The sequence below is a fragment of the Sceloporus occidentalis genome, unplaced genomic scaffold (genome assembly GCF_023333645.1).
Source record: "Sceloporus occidentalis isolate IW3139 unplaced genomic scaffold, rSceOcc1.0.p SCAF_3, whole genome shotgun sequence".
In the NCBI taxonomy this organism is placed as follows: domain Eukaryota; kingdom Metazoa; phylum Chordata; class Lepidosauria; order Squamata; family Phrynosomatidae; genus Sceloporus; species Sceloporus occidentalis.
Genome location: NW_028316983.1, coordinates 35,147,823 through 35,168,041, shown reverse-complemented (window position 1 = coordinate 35,168,041; position 20,219 = coordinate 35,147,823). Strand labels below are relative to the sequence as shown.

At 37.4% G+C, this 20,219-nt stretch overlaps 1 protein-coding gene across 14 annotated transcripts in view; it reads right to left on the bottom strand.

Moving 5' to 3' along the window:
• Positions 1 to 20,219, bottom strand: part of LOC149315753 (receptor-type tyrosine-protein phosphatase T) — an 849,328-nt gene that overhangs the window by 637,120 nt on the left and 191,989 nt on the right. The window lies entirely within an intron of this gene.

Here is a 20,219-nt window from a genome sequence, read left to right as displayed (position 1 = left end):
GTGGAGGTAAAGTGGTTCTTGTTGTGTGGAGTCCCATGCTGCTACTGCACACCATTATGGTATTGATTCAGTGTCAATACTGATATAAGAAAAGTGTGTTTTGTTCCATAGGCCTGCAGTTCTGTAACTTTCTGATCTCCGTCATTTTAGAGGTAACAAAGAATGACTATTTTAATTAAATTTGAAAAATAGGATGCAAACATAATGGTAACTAATTAAATTAGGAGAGGACTTGGAACATTGCTAGTGTTGTTATTGTGTGTCTTCAAGACATTTTTGACTTATGACCCTAAGGTGAATCTATTATGGGGTTTTCTTGACAAGATTTGTTCAGAGGAAGTTTGCCTTCGCCTTCCTCTGAGGCTGATACAGTGTGACTTGTGCCAGGTCTCCCAGTGGGTTTCCATGACTGAGTGGGGATTCAAACCTCAGATTCCAGAGTTATAGTCCAATGCTCAAAACTCTACACCACATGCTCTCAACAATACTGTAGCTGTAATTAATTACTTTTGCTAATTATTAATTTTTACTAATTAATTTCTAATTCCAGACTTATCTAAAGGACCACATCTCCCTCTGTGATCCAGTGATGCATTCAAGTCTTTTACTTCTAGTTTCAAGTCAAGTCTCAACTGTTAAGTCTGGGAGCCAACATTAACAGAAAAAAGGAGGTGGTGGGGGGATGTGTGAGGTGAAACTTCAATAACTAGAAAATCAAAAAGACATGCACAAAGTTGGGTAAAAAAAATTGTCAGAGCAGAACAGCAAACACTTGAGGCAACAGGCTTGAGTTGGACAGATCTTTCTGAAGCTTTTCAAAAGCTTTAGAAGCCTTGTCTGATGTGAAGTGGGGACAGGCTACTAAGCAGTCCTCAAGCCCTGCCTCAAGCCCATTGCCTAATGCATTTGCTATTTCTGGATGCAGTTAGGCCAACAAGTCATTTGCTAAAAATATACGAATCACTGCAACTTAAGTCCAACTTGAGTCTAAGTCAATTGACTCAAGTCTGCATCACTGCTATAACCCTGTCATACCTTAAAATAATGTGGTAGTGCTATCCCTCTGTCCCATCACCATTACGGGTACAGTTGGTGAGAATGCAGGAAACAGCCTCCCTGGTAATTTCTACCACATTGTGGAAGTTACTTCCATGGAGGCTTGGTTGACCCCCTCTGTGATCTCTTTTCACAGAGAAACAAAGACACTTTTTATTTAAAATTGGCTTTTTCCTTTAACTATTTATGGTGTGAAGATTTTTTTGTATAACTTTATCTTATATGTAAACTACTTAAAATATTAAATGCAATTGTCTAATTTTTAAAAAAATTATATCATACATTTTTTCACTGTATTTTGTTTCAGTTTTATACTGTATGCTGCCTTGGGCCTCCTTTTGAAATAAAGGTGAGACATAACTGTTTTAATCAAATTATGTTTTACACATTAGGGACATTCAACAAAAATCTTGGCTTTTACAAAATACTTAATTTTGAGTTTTAAAAAAGTCTCAAATTGGAAACATGCAGATCATCCAAGCTACAACTGAGCAATGATTATCTTCACAAATTCTCAAAGCATCGACTCTCTTCCTGTTGGAACAATGACTGGCCAGGGAACTGAGTCTCACATTCAAAGAAAGAATCATGAGCTCATATGAATAAGCCATATCCAAGTTTAAAATGGGTGCCTTTTGCTCAGTCCAAGGCACTCAATATTGCATCCTAAACTACATTACAGTGCTCTTGTAAGGTTCATTACACAGTTACACAGTTGAGTCTTCATATCCATGGATCCTGCATCATGTACAGGGAGAGGTACTCTCTCAGATATTGAGGTCCCATGCTGTTTAGGGCTTTAAAGGTCCTCACAAGCACTTTGAATTTAGACTTGTGGTATTTAACATCCAAATACATGCATTTTTTTCAGTTCCAGGAGTAAATTTCTGTCATTATGTTCTTTGGTATTTTGGCAGTCCTTGCAGCTCCCATATGGTCTCAGAGAAGTAAATGGTTCACCAGAACCACTGGACATGACAAGCTGATTTAATGGAATATAAAATGAGAGCCACATGGCAATATTTAGCCCCAGTTACAAATAACCTAAATTTAAAATTCTTTTTGACCACCAGCTAGCAGAGTTTGGAAGCTGTAATTCGCAAAAATAACTTTTCCAAGCTCTGTTAACAACCACAAAGATACTGTACATTGTTTGCAAGTTATGTAACACACTAGGGCTCTTGGGTGACTGTCTATGGCTCCTTCCTTCTTTCCTTCTCAGAGAAAGAGAACTAGACAATAGCAACACAAAGCTGATTTCCTGCCTGTTTCTTTGTATGTATACCTTCAGGTATTATAATCTCTGACTAGGGACTGTATTTCCATATTATAGCACTGAAACATGTTGTCCTGGTTCTTGTTTTCCAATGTAAATTGCTCAGAGCAGAGAAAACACAGGTAATGCAGAGGAGAAGTGGATAGAAAATACAGCAGGGATACATAAACTCTTAAGATACTATTTGAAGGTCTTTACTACAGCTCTGCCCACAAGATAAACACAAAGCCTTAAGGACTTTTGTTCAAAAAGGCAAATTCTAATGCCTCCTTTAAAAAAAAAAGTTTCCAAAACATCATATTAAATAAGTACATATGCATATATTTCACAATCAGCAGTATTAATCACCACTGACATCACCTTGCAGATTATTTTAGACTGCATTCACACTGTAGAAATAATCCAGTTTGACATCACTTTAAGTGCCATAGCTCAATGCTATTGAATTCTGGGAATTGTTTTGTGAGACATTTAGCCTTCTCTCTCACAGAGCTTTGGTGTCACAATAAACCAGGATTCCACAACATTGAGTCATGGCCATCAAAGTAGTGTCAAACTGGATTATTTCTTCAGTGCAGATGCAGCTTTAAGAACATTTAAACATAAAATACACACCCTTCATTTAAACCTAAATCATTATAGTTAGTTATTATCATTTAACAGCATGCAATACACACAAAAATTCAGGGTGTTATGTTAATCTAAAAAAGTTGGTTGATTAATATTAATCCTAGTAAGAATTGGTATGCAATATATTTATTGAGGCTGATCTACTTTTATAACTCCAGGTTGATATATTTATTTATTACAGAGCTGTTAAGGCTGAGTAAATACTCATTAATTCTCAATTGTACTTCCCATTAAATTTACATTAACTACAGGGAATATTAAAACATTTTCCTTATTAGATCCTCAAGTAAGTGACTACCATGTCTCCATATGCAAAGACAAACTCAACTCTGTACTAATTATGTTTCACTGGCTGTTGAACACCAGTGTAAGCTGAATGTGAATGTGGGACATATGTCTTCTATTAATAAAGCTTATAGCCTAGACATTTTTTTCCAGGCTACAGATGACTAGTTTGTTTAAGATGAGAAACCAATTCTGTTTGTGTGCTGATCATTTAATGAACACTGATGGAGAGTTGATGATTCAGATAAATATGTCATGTCTGCCTGACAGGATAAAATCTAAAATAAATAGTTTTATTTTATTGTATTGGTTCTTTACTATATTTATTGTAAGAATTGGGATTTTTTCAGTTTGATTTTTTACAATATTTTAATATGCTTAAATTTTCTGAATCTGTATAATGACATATTATTGTCCTTCAATTCTTAAAAACCTTATAAAATGTGGATATTATTGAAAAAAATAAAAATGTTGATGTTTGGAGAAAGTATGGAAAAAATAGTGGCAAATACTTTTTTCTTCCATCCTGTATCCCCTTACTATCTGTGTTCATCTATGACCATAAAAAAGGTTCTATTCTATTCTAGTTGCAAACACATAAAATGGAATTCTGTCAGTTAAAATTATGGATGCTAAGCAAATGTGTTTTAAAAAGGCAGAGATGAGGAAAATGTGTACAAAATGCATATGGATTATTATGTGGATTTTTTCTTTGAGTTCCACATTGCTACAGAAATATGATAGAACAAATGTAATAAAGGGAAAATTAGAAAATGAAAGCAATCAGAATTGACAAGAGTATCCCTTCCTCTGTTGTTGTTATTATGTGCCTCCAAGTCAAGTCTGACATATAGAGACCCTCTCCTAGGGTTTTTGGGGGTTTTTTGGCAAAAATTATACAAAACTGTCACTCTTGTCTTGTCCAAAGTCTCCAAAGCATTTTCTATAAAATGTAATCCTTAAACTCCTTTGTTAATTGAGGCAGTAGAAAGCATGAACGTCTCCTTATGACACCTCTACTGTATTAGTTCCTCCACCCATCTCCATTTCTATCGCTTAATAAATAGATACATTTAGAAACAAAGTTAGAAGAGACCACAAGGGCCATCCAGTCCAAACCCCTGCCATGCAGGAACTCTCAATCAAAGCATCCCCAACAGATGGCCATCCAGTCTCTGTTTAAAGACCTCTAAGGAAGGAGACTCCACCACTCTCCAAGGAAGTTATATTTAATGCTTTCACAAACCAAATGTGCCTTCAGCTGAAACTTTGACCATCTTGTTAGTCACTTGCTTCTTTGGTACTTAGTGATAGTGCAATCTTTGGATTAAGCAGTTACTACTTGTTTAACATTGCTTGTACCACCAACAACCATATTGCAGTCTCCATCTCCTATCCCTGAGGTCTCTCCATACTTAAGCAGAAAAGATAATAAAGATAAGGCTGCAGGAATGTTAGTGTAGAAAGGACCAGTGGCATCACTTGGGGAGGGTGCGGGGGGTGATCTACACTAGGTGGCACCCCAAAGAGGGGTGACACCTGGTCAGGCCACATCACCCCTACCCCTCCTTGCTGTGGTTCAGTTCTCCCAAGGAAAACTGAGCTGTGGCAAGGAGGAGTGCGGGTGCATACATGCTTGGCCTAGCTGAACCTGCCCCCACCTTCTTATGGAAACCCTGCCCTTTCTGGTTATGAAGCCCTACCCCCCCCCCCCACCAGGTGACACCATAGTCCAGAACCCCACTGGAGAGGAGCACATAGAAAATGAGATTAGCCACAGGAGTTTCTTGTTGTTTGCATTTGATGGGAAGATTTTTCGCTATCTGTTCAACAAATAAGTAGTCATCTGGTGGTGATAGTGGTAATGTATTGTCAAGATTGGCAACCAAAAAATAAAACTGATTATTTGAACTGATAAGATACCATAAGTAAAGAAATCAAACCAATATCGGAGTCACTTTCTGCCAAACCTTACTGAAGCTGCTGATGCAGCTGAGTAGGTTCTGAAAAACAAGTAGCCTGATGGAGAAAGAACAAATATGATATTCAGAGGTGACCAGTATCAAAGACCTCCAATACCAAAGATCACCAGAACTGGATAATCTGTATGAACAGGAAACAATTCTGCAAGCAACTGAGCTCCCCCTCCCCCCAAAAATGAAACTGTTCTCTCCATAGCCAGGCAATGCTTACTTGATTGCTGTTCTGATATTGAGGCCCATCCCATAGGAAGCACCTATCTTGGCATAGGTTAGAGCCAGTCTGGGCATTATAAGGGAAAATTCCAGGCTACTTAAAAATTGTCAGTTCCATCGTGGTGTTCAGCACTTCAGTTAAGATTCCAACAGTACTTAAGCTATCTGATGTAAGATCCCCCAAAAAATTTCAATTACCTAAAAGGTTCCAGAGGGTGGTTCTGTATATCCCCAACCCATAGATGAGATCTTTATGAATTTCTGTGCTTGCAGATTTTAAAAAGCCTAACCATGCTGTATATCTTGTACAAAGTTACAAACAAATGAAAGAATTCTCACTTGATGAAGCTCCTTCCAAACCTACAGAGGCACTTTCCTGTTTAGTCAACTTTTCTAGTTACAAATAAACAGCTGTAGATCTTAGATTTAAAATATCTTATCCATGGCACACACATCAAGTCCCAGCTGTTCTGTTCTCCAAAAAGCAGGCTATTAAAAGCAAGAACAGCAGGTGGGAGAAAGAAAAAGAAATGTGCACCTTGTAACATTAACAACAGGAACAAAAAAGTCTAGCACTTCCATAGAGACACTTTTTAAAAAAATAATAATTCTGAAGTGCTATGGAAGGAAAGGTTAAAAAAAATACCACCACATAACTTTATTGGAAGCATTTATATTGTTGATTGTAAGATGAAAGATAAAGCAATTCATACTCCTGTCAAGCTTGCAGAGACATATTTTATTCCAGCCAATCGGTTCCCCACCTCCAACTGCAAACTTCCAATTCTTTGTGCCACAATTACATTTTTTAACTCTATGTGCAGAAGGTATAATGATGGCTACTTGTAACTTGCCCATCACAGGAGATGCTGCTGCTCAGTTTGTTCTTCATGATTGTCCCTAGTCAATAGCAGCTGCTGAAAAATTGTTGGTAATTTAAAGCCAAGAACATTGAGCTCATCCTGGCAATGTTTCATGGTTTTAGATCTTTTGTGTATTGTTACAGGCTGAATGCTACTTTTTGTGTACATTTTGCAAAATATCAGCCTCTATTGTGGAAGAAACAATGGCAGTAAGTGTACTCTGTGGTATCTTAATAGAGTAAAAAGTCAAATGTCTGGATACCAGACAGGTTATTTCCCAAGGGATAAATTATAGCATTTTAAATTTTTATTTTGTATTTTACATTGGATAATTTTAATGTATTCTATGTTCGTGTGTTTTAACTTAATGCTTGTCAAGGGTTATATGTGTTTTAATCTATGTTGTACCTTGCCTTGAGCCTTGGGGAGAGGCAGTGTTATTATTACATGGTTTCTAAGATAAGAGTGTCCCTAGAAATTGACAAATTTATTTTCCTCCCTGATGGAGAGTATATATAAAAGGTACTGGTTTGATAGTTTCAACAAACAGCTTAAAATTATACAAAGCTACCTACTTATTCTCCCATACTCTTTGGCCTAGAGTTCAGGAAATTCCAATACATAACATTACTTAAGATGAGTGTTGATGCTAATCTATCTATCTATCTAGATAATACTCTTGTTCATGAGCTGGAATTCAGGTAACCAGAAGTCAACTAGAGCTAACCTCAGACAAATCCAAGTTAGTGGATGGACAGCAAAGAACATCTTTCACTCAGATAAAAGAGATCTGTTGGGAACAATGCCTGTTTCAACATAACCCATTTGAGATACTAAACTAGTTGGTACAGAAAGGAACATAATGAACATCAAGACAATGACCAGTCTGAATGGGGCCCAAATAATAATGAACCAAAACACATTTCTGTAGACACAAGTGGATTTTGTGCAAAACACATATCTTCTTCAAACATGTTTCCTAAATCATGTATTTTTCCACAAATATTCTGTTACCCAGCAAAGCTTGAAAGTACAAACAGAGCTTGACAATTGTGTAAAAACACAACAAAATTGTTGGACTTATTCATTTTTTTTCCATGCAGGAATAAATAAAGATTTACATCCTTAAAAACAGGCTGGACAGGTAACTGTTGGGACTGCTTTAGCTGGGGATTCTACATGGAACAAGGGTTTGGACTCAATGGCCTATGAAGCCCCTTTCCATGTTACACCAAAGACTTTCCTCCAATATAAAACTTCATATTCAAAGTCTATGTTAGACTAGTGAAAATTGAAACACCTTTCCAAAAAGTGTGATCTAAAAGCAAGAATGTGTAGTGAGAATCCAATTATAAGGTTTTTATTCCCATAACGGGAACATATGGTGTAATACTGTTGCTTCAGATGCAAGTTTGAGGATCATTAGGAGTTACAGAAGATGAAAAGTTCACATATCCTCTCTTTCCAATTTAGTGATACTGTAAAATGTCAAACTGTAATTTTTTCCTTGCAAATACACATAACCCAGACTGTGCTCTACTGCCACAGGATTTTAGGATTCTAAAAATAGGACAGTTAAACAGTAATACAGAGAAGCCTAGTTAACCTGTGTCAAGATTTTTCCCTTAAGGATATTAGATCAAATATAATTTAATTCAACAATTAATTGCAGTTTCTGGCCTTGTGAATTTGTATTTGTGACAGGAAAATTTGTGCCATGGTTTAATTATATTAACAACTGTAGTTGCTCATTTACCTCTGTCACAAAGAACATCCTTCTGGCTGGCTGCCATTTTTTTATCTTAATTTTAGAAAGTTCCAAGCTGAAGTACCCCTTAAGTTTGTTTTGTTTTTCTGCTGTGGTCTTTTGGGACAGGTTAAATAAAAATATATATTGAAAATAATCAAGATATTCAAGGTAAAATCTTATAAGCTGGAAGTACTCATACCCATGGATCATGCTTTCTTATTGAACCCCAGTTCTTTCCCCAACTGTCATATATGGCTGTGTTGACTGAAGACAAATTCTTCCAGCATGAAAGTCAATATTTCTATGTCATTATAATTTCTTTTGAACCAGCTCCTACATAGCAATTTTGGAGAGCAGGAAACAAGTATTACTAAGATGCTAAGCTTTTCAGATGATATACAGATGTTCCGGCTATAATTTGAATTTTGGCCTAGAGTTCAGGAAATCTAAAATACTTGGCTGGAATACTAAAGTGGAGCCAATATACTGAGAAACATAAATTATTCTGTAGTGTTCATCCACTCACAAATTATACTCTGCACAAAATCTATTGAAAGTTTACTATGCACAGTTTGCTGTATCCTTTCGTTCCTATATTTAGGAATATATGGAGCTAACTTTCCTTAGGTTTACCTAGCACAATATTAGCTGTACTGACTGGCTATGTCCAGAGGATTTCAGAAATAAGTTTTTTCTAGCACTGAATCTAAATTCTAAATATACATTGAATGAAAAGGATGTGCTCTTTTCATTGAGTAATGGTCTCTTTCTCATAATCCACACCTTCCTCCCTGCAGAAACCCAATCAAACCAATATGCATGCACATGGAGGTATCCATGGATCATGCACAGAAAAGAATGAAAAATGAAAAATTCTTACTGCATGTAAGTTTGATTATGTATTTTGGTTGTTGTTTTGTTGCTGTTGTGAAGGGTTTTATGTGTGTTTTTAAGTTGGGATTGGTTCATGTTTTGCTAATATTCAACAAAACATGTAAGATTTCAGATCTGGGTACATCGAATCATGTCTTGATTATATGCTCAATGATTATATGAACCCTATATGGAGTTGTCTCTAGAGATTGTTCACCAAAGACCAGGACTCATTAGAGGGAACACAATGAGCCAGTGTGGTATAGCAATTTGAATGTTGGACTATGGCTCTGGAAAGCAGAGTGTGAATCACCATTTAGCCATAGAAACCCATTGGTTTAGCTTGGGCATGCAATACTATCTTCACACTACAAGAAGACAAAGGCAACCCCTGCCTGAACAAATCTTGCCAAAAAAACCCTTGATGGATTCACCTTCGAGTCACTCTAAGTCAGTAACAACTTGCAGGCATACAACAGCAACTTAATTCCCTTGTGCAACATCTTCACTGGCAAAATTAAAGCCCTGTGTGATCTTAAATATTTTATGTATGGATCTGCCTCAATTGTAAGATACTAAATGGAAGGCTTTCTCTCAGTCCCACCTCACAGGCATATTTGGCGAAGACATATGAGAAGGCCTTTTCTATGGCTGTTTCCAAAATGCAGAACTCTCTCCCACAAGAGACTAGATTTGTCCTTTCTCTGATCCCTTTCCTCCAGCAAGATTGTTTATTTAAACAGGATTTGGGCTGTTAACCTAGTGGTTGTTAAAGGGCTTTTTTAAAAAGTTATGTATAGTACATATGTACATATGTTTTAAATATTTCCATCTTTTAAAATTAGGGCTTTTTAAAAATAAGATAAAGGGATTCTGCAAAATATCGCAACACTTTTTTAAAAAATTGTGTTTTCAGCAAACTTTAGACCTGTTTTGGGGAAAAAGAGGGGGAGAAAATTAAGTAAATAAATATAAATTAATATATTTCATCAAAATAAAATTTGGGACTACAGTTTTAAATGAAATGTATCTGAAAACACACAGCTTTGAGGCAGTAGCACAATTTTCCTTTCCTGCAAGTTCAAAATAAACTGGGTGATATCTTCCTAATGATTATACAAAAGTTCTTTCTAGAATGGTTTAGAAGTTAATCTATCTACTAACTCTTCACAGATTGAACCTATAAACTATTACTACAGAGATCAAAACTATAGTCTTGGCTGGCTCTGGGATTTCTGGTAACCCTATTTCCTGAGGAAAATCTAATCCTCTGACCTCAATTTTTACACACACACGGTTTGTACATATATAGACTGTGGTGGAAAGAATGTTAGAAAATATTCAAAATATAGTAAAAAAAAACCCATGTTTCTTGAGTGTCTCCTAATAAGGAGCATCCTAGACTGATAAGAATCTTTGTATTTTATTACAGTGAGGCCTAGCCTTATGCAGGGGATCTGTTCCGGAACACCCCCCCCCCCCATGTAAGGCAAATCCCGCTTAAGCTCAAGCCCCATTCAATAGAATAGGGTTCGTGCTCACTGTGGCGCACCATGCGTGTGCACTATTCATTTAATGGTGACGTGGCTTCCACGTAAACAGAAAAATACACACTGTATTATCTTATTTTGTATAAAATTAGCAGCTGTCTAGCTGTTTTGTGCAGAAGACAGTATTTTCTGTCCAGGAAGCAGCATCTTTTGCATGGCAAAGTCCAGCAGAAAATGCTGTTTTCTGTGCAAAAAGGGTGGATTTTGCACAGAATAAGTCTCCATCTATAGTATTTTCTGTGCAGGAAACAGCCTTTTCTAAATAGAAAATAATATTTCTGCACAGAAATATTCTGTAATAATGATAATAAAAATTTCTGCAGAAAAACCCATGAGTGAAATTTTTCACAGAATAAGTCTTGAATTGTAGATAGAATCTGAAGACTGTGTAGTCTTCAAGGACTTCTTTTTACAGTAGGAAGAAAAGTGCCTAAAATTATTCATTGCTTCCTTCAAGGTCAAAATTAGTGAAGAATCACATCCCTAGCATGGGCCCTTGCGTACATGCACATATACTGAAACCTGGTATGAAAGCTGCAAGCATGTAAGAGAGGAAATTCTGGCACCTGAACAGCCTCCAGCGGCCCCTTCTTCAACCAGATTAGGGCTGCTGCAACCCCAATTTGGCCTTTCCAGGGAGCAAAAAGGAGCCACAAAAAGCAATAGTCATGGCTATACAGCACTCCTTTGGCGCAGTGTCATGCAGACACAGCACTGTAGGAGTGGCGTGATGCCACACACAAGGTGGTGCAGTGTACAGCATCCTGGCACCTTGGGGGTGGAGCGAGGGTGTGCATCATCGAGACACTACACCCTGACTCCACCTCCAGGCCAGCCCAAAGTGTGGGTCTGCACAGGGCCTAAGTTAGAAGCAAACCATATGATGAAAGCTGTAATAGAATTGGCAGGACTGGGAGTTCCCCTCATCATGTGATGACTACTACCCAATGCATAATGCCCAAATAAAGCTATGTTTTTTTAATTGCCAAGTTACACAACAGTATCATGAGAGCAATAGCCATCATAGAAACCCTATAGAAGCATAGGATCTAATAAACACAGCAGCCACATTGTAATTTTTCTGCACTGTCACCTTGGTAAATTTTGGTGATAAAAGGAGAGTGAGTGTTCATATTAGGAACCACAAAACAAGTGAATTCATACTTCAGGGTAACACTATCAAAGACTGTATGTGATTGTACCAATTAATGTTACTGCTTTTTTTCAGTTAAGTGATATCAAGATTTTGTACCACAGGTAAAGTTATTTAAAAAGCCATTATTCCATGAAATATATATTTGCTTGCCTAGATTCCTGGAACAACTAAACTGAGCCAGGGATGTCATTCTCTCCATCTTGCTCTTTTTCAGCAAATTCTCATAGAATGAATGAAAACTGTTTGAAAGCCTGCTGGTTAAAAGCAAAGGAGAGGAGAATGAAAATTAATTGCTCCTGGTACTTGAAATGAGAAGGACTTCACCTTTTTCTTTCCCAGTACAGGAAACTGCTTGCGGCACTGTCTGTAAAAATGGGAGAAAAAGTGGCTACTTTCTAAAACAAAAGTAGGACAAAATGTCTAGTGGGTCATCCTCCTTTCATGCTGCAATTCAAATAACTACATGTGTTTCGAAGTATTTGATTTTTTTTTCTTGAAAAGCCCTCTGCTATGTGAAGACTAATAGGTTCCTATGCCAGCACAATGAAAAACAGTAGTACACCATGGGGTATGTGAACATAGGAAGGCTGCCAGAGGGAATGTGCCAATACAAAAGTGCCTTGGTTCCTGCAATTGCCTTCCCAGTAGAGGCCCCCTGGAGTTACTTTATTACTGTAATAAAGCTGTGCAATAATTATGTTGATGAAATCCATTTAAAATGGAAGCCACTCTGACTGCAATTTTAACAGCAAAGCCTGCAACTGGTACATTAATTCCATCATTTTCAAGCTACTGAAGAACAAAAAAAAATCCACTATAATTTATAATGCATGTCTGTCTCACAAACATAAGAGGTTAGAATAAGGTAGGTTAAGGAGAGGATAAACCTGTTCAGCTCTCATGATCTGCCTCACTTCCTGGGTATGCATCAGTATGTGGAGAGATCTTGTAGCACCTGTGAGACTAACTGAAAGAAATTGGCAGCATGAGCTTTCATAGACTTCAGTCTACTTCTTCAGATGCATTTGGTGGAGTGGAAGCCAGGTACAGACATATATATATGCCATTGAGGATGTCAACACAAATTACAAATCCTTTACGTATGGAAATGAAGTTGCAGGCTCAATTTTAACGATGGTCATTAGTGCACAAAGACATAGGAAACTGCAATGGAACTAACCTGTGGTTAGGGGAATAGATGAATGTAGGACGCCCACATGAGAATGGGGTCAGATAGTGTTGAAGTGCATGTAGTGTATTGGGAAACCATTGTCTTTGTTCAATCAATTGCTGAGGGACTGTAGTTTGTGGATGAATTCCAGTTCTGCTGTTTCTCTTTCCAGTCTACCTTTGTAGTTCTTTTGTTCAATGACTGCTGTTCTGAGGTCTGAGATGGAATGCCTAGGGAGATTGAAATGTTCTGCCACTGGTTTTTGTGTATTCCTATTCCTAATACCTGATTTATGCCCATTGCAAACCTTTGAATTCTACCACACTGGATATGCATTAGTTGTGCCATAGGCTGCATCCATAGTGCAGAAATGACCTAGTTTGGCACCACTTTAACTACAAATCCCAGGATTCCATTGCATTGAGCCATGTTGGTTAAGTTGGTGTCAAAGTGGATTATTTTTGCAGTGGGGATGCAGCCAAAGTCATCACTTAACACTCTCAGCTAGTAATTACCCATGTCCCCCCCCCTCCACACACACAATATTTTTGTCACACTGCAGGAAAAAAAATGAAGAAAGGTGCTCGTCTCATATGGTTAAGAAGTTAATGAACTATTGGCCTCAGGAGTTTAGGCAGACATTTTAAAAGGAATTATTTCACTTCTACAGAATATATTTATAGATGTTGCATAAGCCTTTCATCTTAAAAAAAATACCGGGAATATTAGACATATAGTCATACATAACTACTTCAATCATATAACTGTAATCAAAAAGAGAAAAACGGGATGAATAAGCCTGAACAAACTGAACTTATAAGAAGAGTCTATGCCAGATGTGATGAAATTACAGCCTATGGGCTGTATGTGGCTCAAGGTCACTTTTTCTGCTTTCCAAGTGTCTCTACACACACTCATCCCCAAAATGCTTTAGGTCCACAATATCTTTCTATTTAGAAATGCCCAGTGCTTCCTCATAAGCATGGGGGGGGGGGGGGCATTACTGACATTCTACTTTATTTGACAGCAATTGCACCTTTTTAAAAAGGCATGTGCAGGTTTTTTTTTTTCAAACAAGGAATATCGTTCTAAAAGGTTTATTAGAAATGCTTCTTTCGAAAGAAATTAAGTGAAGTACCAAGCATTACAATTAATAATCCGAGATCATATTTGTTGAAAAGAGCAAGTAGAGGAAGAACAAAGAAAACTGTCTGATGAACCTCTTGACGTATTTGCAGACATTCTTGGGAGCTTGAGCATAAAATGTTATCTGTCCATTGTAGAGTCCCTTCATACATTTCAGCTATACTAGTAGGGCTGGTAACTGTAACAAATTATCCAAGGCCTTATTTTCAACACAAGTATACATAGTTCTTATAGAGATATATTAATATAGGCAATTATTTCCTTTCATTTCACTTTTACTGTGTTTAAATGATGAGGAAGCAAGGTAAATACAAACAGATCCAATATCAACTGTTCACATATATTGTTGTTGCTGTCATAGTAATTCTGATTTTTATGTTGCTCTTATTATAAGTTATAGTTACATGAACAGAGTTACATGCATAGGCTTAGTAAAGGGATATACAGTGCTGCAAAATCTTATCTTTCTCTCAGTCAAGCACAGATGTTCAACAATTGATTGTCATTACCCTTCCATTCTTTCTATCCATACAGCTTAGTCGCCAAGCACTCTTCACCCCACTTTACTTCCTGCCACCTTCACAACATTGTAATGAATGAAAGAGGGTACATCTTCAGAGCTATAACCTTCAGGAGTGCTGGCAATTCAAACATGCAAACTACAAACATATCTATTCACTTTTCCAGAGCAACCTCCAGAACTGTGAACATGCTCACCAACTTTTCATAAATAAAAATGGGAGCATGCCTAATTCCCATCTCAGCGATGAATGGCTTCTGCCCCCTATTATATACTGCTGAAGACTCCACTCTGACTGGTATATGCAGTACTTGTTTATCCTGCATTTACTCCATTCAGTGAGATAATCAAGGCAAAAGGGTGCTTTTAGTAAAAGAAAGATCCACTTGAAAATCATCACCAGCCTATGATATACTATCAACAGTTCAAAACGCATCTCAGCAGCTGCAGTGCTTGATAGAGGAAGCTGTGCACTATATTGTGCTTTCAGGTAAATGTGCATGCAATACATGTGAGACGCACCCAGTGATTTGAGTTCCAAAGGGCAATTGGGAAATCTGAACAATGGCAATGCTGATTACTCAATATTTTGTTAAAAAGGGAAGAAAAAATAATTCCTAAAAATCAATTATAGGATTTATTTTTTTAGGGACAAATAATAGAGATCAGAAGATAGAGTGAGTGTTTGGGTGAGTGGTAAGTGCTTCCACAAGACAAGAGGTAAGCTGCTCCCAAGGATGTTTTTGTGGTCCTTGGTGCCTTCAGGATCCACAGATCAATCATCTTCTGGCTAAAAAAGATGAACTACTGGTCCTAGGAATATTAAGGTACAATAATATACCTTTTAAATAGGTTGCAAGGCCTTCCTCTACTGTTTAAATAGAAAATACCTGTTCAGAACTAAAAATGGACTTCCGATCACTCTTGTTATTTTATGGTAGTCCATGTAGCCCCCAGGAGGTCCTGAGGCATAGAAGCACCTGATCTAACAGAGTTGCTCATACCCTTTGTAAAACAACACACATCAGCAACATAGCTTTTTACAACCCAAATAGAAGGATAGCTTATGCATAATTTGAAGCTGGCATTCTATGCTGTTGTAGGCATGGGCTTAGATGTCAGTTGCAGGGATGATTGTTATTTAAACTGTAGGATAGGAAAGAATAAGTGGACAGGAAAGATATTCAGAAAGTCATTCTCCACCATTCACTTTTGCCTGCACTGTAGGATGGTAAGAATATTAAAATAATCATTAAAAAACATGTTTCTCAAGTTTTGAGAAATTCCAATGAGAAGAGTTGTGGGCTGGCAAAAATCTTCACATGCAGGTCTAATTCTATGGAAAATCTGAACACTGGTGATTTGAACAGAAAACAGAATTTTCTGTACTGTTAAATAATATTTCTGCACAGAAATATCACACCCTGGGCATAAAATGCTTTCGTGCACAGAAAATATTGTTCTCCCTGCAAAACAAGAATGTGCAAATTTTATGCACAATTAGTCCTGAATTATGAAGAGGCTTTTAAAAGTGCATAGTTTTCAAAGACTCTCACAGCAGAAAAAATAGTGCCAAAGTTACTTATTGCTTCCTTCAAGAAGAAATGTAGAGAAGTATTACATCCTTACTGAACTGAGAACACTATTCTGTGTGCCAGCACACACAGAAGTACCACTGAATGGTGACATCTAGCAATCATAGGTTTAATGTCTATGTTGCGGATGTTAGTACAAGGCATGACAATAGGTCTTCTGAAACTGCAAGAAACCAGCAGTACTTTCAAGGGATCACTGGAGGAGTAAATTTAAATACTTATCTTGTTCTGAAAATATTTGCCATGCCAGATTTCTACTGGAACCCGAAAAGCAAGTAAAGCCCCAACATCAGCATTCATTGGCATAAAGTATAAGTGGCATTGGTAAGCAGATAGCTACCCAGGGCATCAGGTGGTTTAGCATTTCTTCCACTTAAACTCTTCTATTGTGACTCCCATTTCTGTGTGCCACTGGCCAATATTATTTATTTTTGCACTGTTATTAAAACAGCTGTCTTTAGTTGAGAAAAAAATCCTAACCTAAATAAAGAACTAATACAGCCCCAAAGGACTGCCCTGAAAATAATGAGGTCCTGCAACCTACTTTTTGTTGCCATCCTCATTTATTTTTCTGTTGAAGCATAGCCAAAGGCACTAACTGAATAGATGTGGTCAAGATGTACCATTCTGTGAAGATTTGACTAGCTTAGCAAGGCTACTTTCTGGCAAAATGGATTGCTCAAGCATCTTTTTTATTTACTTATAACAAGAGAAATAATACATGATTTCTAATATTGTCCTGGTTTCTTTCTTCATTCCACAGTATTACACTGGAGAACAAGATTCCAACATCCAAAAGAAAGTAGCTTCCTGCAAAGCCGCTTTCAGTGAATCACAAACACTTACATGTTACTGTAACTTTAGCTCTATTCTGTCACAATAAATGTAGGGAAATAATCACATAAGAAATGGATCAAGCCAGTCCTGTTCTTCAATGTCACCCATCTCATCAAATGAATCTCCTTATTTCACATGTTCCATCTAAGGAAAAATCCATAAATTCATTTAAGCTGAAACACTGGTAACCCTACAAGCTGACCTAACAAAACTAGGCAAGGAAACTATATTCAAAAATAGTAAAAAACATGTTTTTCAAGTCTTGAGAAACCCTAACGACTCCTGGATAGATGAGATTCCTCACAGTTTGGGCCTTCTGCATAAATTTGCATATGTTTTTGACAGCATTATCTGAATTGAAGATAATATTTCTATGGAAAAATTTATTTCCTGAACAGAAAATGGTGATTCTCTCTCTCTCTCTCTCTCACACACACACACATATACACAAACTGCTGTAATTTGGGATTTATTCTGCAGAAAATTTACACATTATTGATTTGCTTAAAAAAACATTCTCTGTGCAGGAAAATACATTCATTGCATAGGAAAACATCTCTGCATAGGAATATTATTTTCTACATTGAAAAACTTGCTTTATATACACAAAATGGTGTTTTCTTCATGAAAGAACCATGCTTAAATTTTGCATAGAATAATGACTGACTTGCAAATAGTCTTAAAAAACTATGCTGTTTTCAAAAATTTTCTCACAGTATGAAGAACATTGCAAAAATTATTTATTCTTTTTTTCAATAACAAACCTAGTGGAGAATTACATCTCTAATAACAATCCTTGATAATATCAGGTCATGGACTTTTTTCTCTAACACATGGCACTCATAACGAGAATCCAGCTTTAATTCACACTGCCTTTTTTTAGAAGGTTGGTTTCACATCAGCTCTAAAATTCTAGAGATACCATAAACCCTATCCTCTTGTCTCCATCTCTGAAGAACTCTGGAAGTCTTAGAAAACTGTATTATACTGAAACTATGGGTTTTAATACACATTCAGTGGAACACACACTCAGATTTTTCAGGCAGGTTTTCAAACAGAAATGCCAGGAACTAAGTGTAGGACCATTTAAATCCAAAGCATTGGTCTGCCACTGATCAGCAATCCTTCCCTAAAAAGGAATAATTGGGGGGGGGGGGGGAGAGACCCTCTTAGAGATATCTGCCATACAACTTGCATCATCCCATTTTGGGACAAAAGAATTATTCAGCTGGGAAGCCTTATTCTCACCAATAAGCTGTACCAGTGAAGAAGAAAATTCAATCTTTTCAGTCTTCAAAACATTAGCTCATCAACATTTTGCTTCTTCTTCCATCACACTGTACCACAGATCAAAACATCTGTTACTGCATTTGTATAGAGCTTAAATATCATAGATACTTGAGTTTTAATTACCAAAGGCCTGATAAAAATTTAAACTAGCAGCTGTTGTCTTCAATATGGCTTTGGGGACTTTTTCCATGCAATAATGGTAAGAAGAAACAAAGTGACAGTAAAACTTTCAGTGGGACTGTGACTGTTGCCAAGGAATTCAACTGCAGAGCCACCATAATGACTATACTGCCAAAAAATTGTCAAAAGTAATCAGGAAGAACAGAAAACTTGAATTTCTGGCTGGGAAAGGGAATTAAAATAGCAGGTGTTTTTCCTGTGGGTTACCTGGTGCCAGAGTTACAGCCCTAAGAAATCAAACTCCATGGCTGGAGCACATCAGATCATGCTGCTGTATAGTTTAAGGATGATTACTGAAGTTTTCAAGGAAATACTATCAGTAGTCTCCATTAAGTTACAAGACACAACTTTAGTCCAGTTTATACACAACATTCTCTAAATACATTTAAGGCAGCATCATTGAGAAAGGTTTCTGACAAGGTATACAGGTAGAAAGAAAATCAAGTGTATTATTCTGCTCATCCAGTGGTTTAGACTGCAGTGCAACATTGGAGCATGTGTCAGGTGTAGTCAGTGAATGGCACATGAGTGATGACTGGCTTAAAGATATGGCAGTGCAAAGTTTTTTGTGCACCATGCAGCTTGTCCTACATCCATAGCATAGTCCAGTGGTGCCAAACTTGTGCTCCGAGAAACCCTTAGCGCTTCATGGGCACTTCCACGGTCTCTCCAGGAAAATTACAATCTATCCCATCCCTCTCCCCCCTCCTCCCTAATACTACTCCTAAACACCATTAATTTGTAAGGCATAGGGTAGACCTCTTAGGGACTCCACCATAGAAATTGATTCTAAAAAAGGTTCAGTAATTCAAAAAGGTTGGGAACCCATGGCATAGTTTGCTGGAAGATGCTGCCTCACAGTTCTGAAGCAAATTTCAATTGCCACTCTAATCAGCCTCTTTATATGGAAAATCACATTCTGCAGAATTAGCATGGACACCATCTTCACTTGAGGATCAAATTGACTTGGCAAAATGTCATGTCTTTCGGTATACTAATGGATGGATTTTGCTGATACAGATCCTTATCAAGGCCCCAAGCAGATGGGCCAAAAGGATCAGCTTCTGACTGCTTCAGGGGTGTGGTGTGCAGATGATGCATGCCTTCAAAGCAGCTGGAAGCCATTCTGAGGCTGCCTAATGCAGCACAAAGCCACCAGCAAAAGGAGAAGTGAAAATCCACTTCTTGCTAGTGGCCTGTTTGGGCTTCAAGCAGCAGCCTGCTTTAAGAGCAGGCCATCCAGTCGCCATGGTCCCTAGCAGATTGCAGGCCAATTGCAGGTGGAATGGCCAGAGACTGCACCTTGGTGCCTGTCTGCTTCACCCCATATATAAAAGTGCACACATGAGGAAGGGAATCAGGAATTCCAAGAAAGCATTTTTTTTAGGAAGGGAAAAACTAAGGTCAGTTTGATTTATAGATCCAGTACTAAATGGAACCTAATGCAGGCATTGAGGTAAAAATACATTAGATTATTTTTTTTTATTAGGAACAGAAAGCACTGGATAGGGTAAAGACAATTTTAAAAGATTGAAAAATATGTTTAAATTGTTACAAAATAAAATAAAATCCTGGTTTATTCAGTGTTGGAATGCCCTTATGAGAATCTTAGACAGGCAACTATCTTTACTATCTTTGCTGTCTGTTCTATGAAAGAAAACTGCATGAGCTCCCCCCCCCCACACACACACACACAAAAACCAAACAAAAACAGCATTTCCTGCACAGAAATGTTTTCTGTACAAAAAGTGCTTTTTTGCACACATTCTTCAAAAAAGGTTTCTGGTAGTAAGGAAGAAAATGGTAAAAATGTTAATTCTGGCCTGGAAGATGTTTTGGATTCATT